The following is a 1,203-nucleotide window of genomic DNA, read 5'->3' as shown; positions in this document are numbered from 1 at the left end:
TTGTACTCCGCTTTTTCACAAAGGAATCAAAGTGGATTCCAACAGTATAAATAAAACATCAAACAATTAAAAATTACAATTTAAAAAGCCCAAAACCCTAACCCTCCCCCCAATCATAAAAACAGTAATTAACGCATAAAAAGAGTTAGGCAGTATCTCTCCTCAAACAGCAGTCCTCTCCTCAAATTCCAGATACTCCTAGACTCTGGAGATACTCTGTCAGGAGAATACTCTATTAGGAAAAAATTAGATTTTAGATCCCTTACTTCCTCGCATGTATTTGTGTATGTACATGCCTTCATGTTACTCTTAGTGGAGTGGCAAAAGGCAAGAGCTTAGTCGATCCTGGGAGGATCTAAAAGATCCACTGACTCCCTCTATTTTCTCTGCCACAAAGCAGCTTCTGACCTTTCTGTGGACCTTACCACACAGGGCACAGAAGTAGGGTCAGTTCACATTGGTCAATGCGTATTCGTGTTATATCGCATTGGTGTTTCACACCTGTGAGCTCAGAATACTTATTGACCAATGCGATATAACGTGAATACACTTGGCCAAGCTATTCACGGCTGGGTTCCGACTAAAGGCAGCCGGCTCCTCCGTTTTGCGAGTGCGCAAAATTAGTGATCAGCGGGACCGTATTGATGGCCAGTGCGAAACCTCTGTTGCTTTGGCTGGGTGTGTGTGTGTGTATATATATATATATCCAGTGGTTCTCCTGAAGACCACTGGGTTACAAATTTCCCATGATGCTGCGCTGGAATTTCCCGCTTCTCCTTCCGTTGGCCCTTTCCCCTTTCAGGACAACCGCCGGGGCTGGGGAGCGATTTTTTCCACTGAACGAGATAAAGCAGAAACCTTTTGTGTCGGGGGGGAAATGTATATGTATATGTGTGTATATAGGTATATGTATGTATACACACACACACACACACAGAGATGTGTGTGTAAGCATATACATGCAGCATTACACTTTTGGCTGCTCCACAGTTTGTGTGTGTGTGTGTGTATGTATATGTATATGTGTGTATATATGTATATGTATGTATATATACACACACACACACAGAGCTGTGTGTGTACACATATAAATATGGCATCACACTTTTGGCTGTGGCACAGTGTGTTTTTGTATATATATGTGTGTGTTTGTGTGTGTATATATGTATATGTATGTGTGTGTGTGTGTGTGTGTGTATATAT

This window comes from Sceloporus undulatus, chromosome 2 (genome assembly GCF_019175285.1).
Source record: "Sceloporus undulatus isolate JIND9_A2432 ecotype Alabama chromosome 2, SceUnd_v1.1, whole genome shotgun sequence".
In the NCBI taxonomy this organism is placed as follows: Eukaryota; Metazoa; Chordata; class Lepidosauria; order Squamata; family Phrynosomatidae; genus Sceloporus; species Sceloporus undulatus.
Note: the sequence above shows the minus strand (reverse complement) of the source record.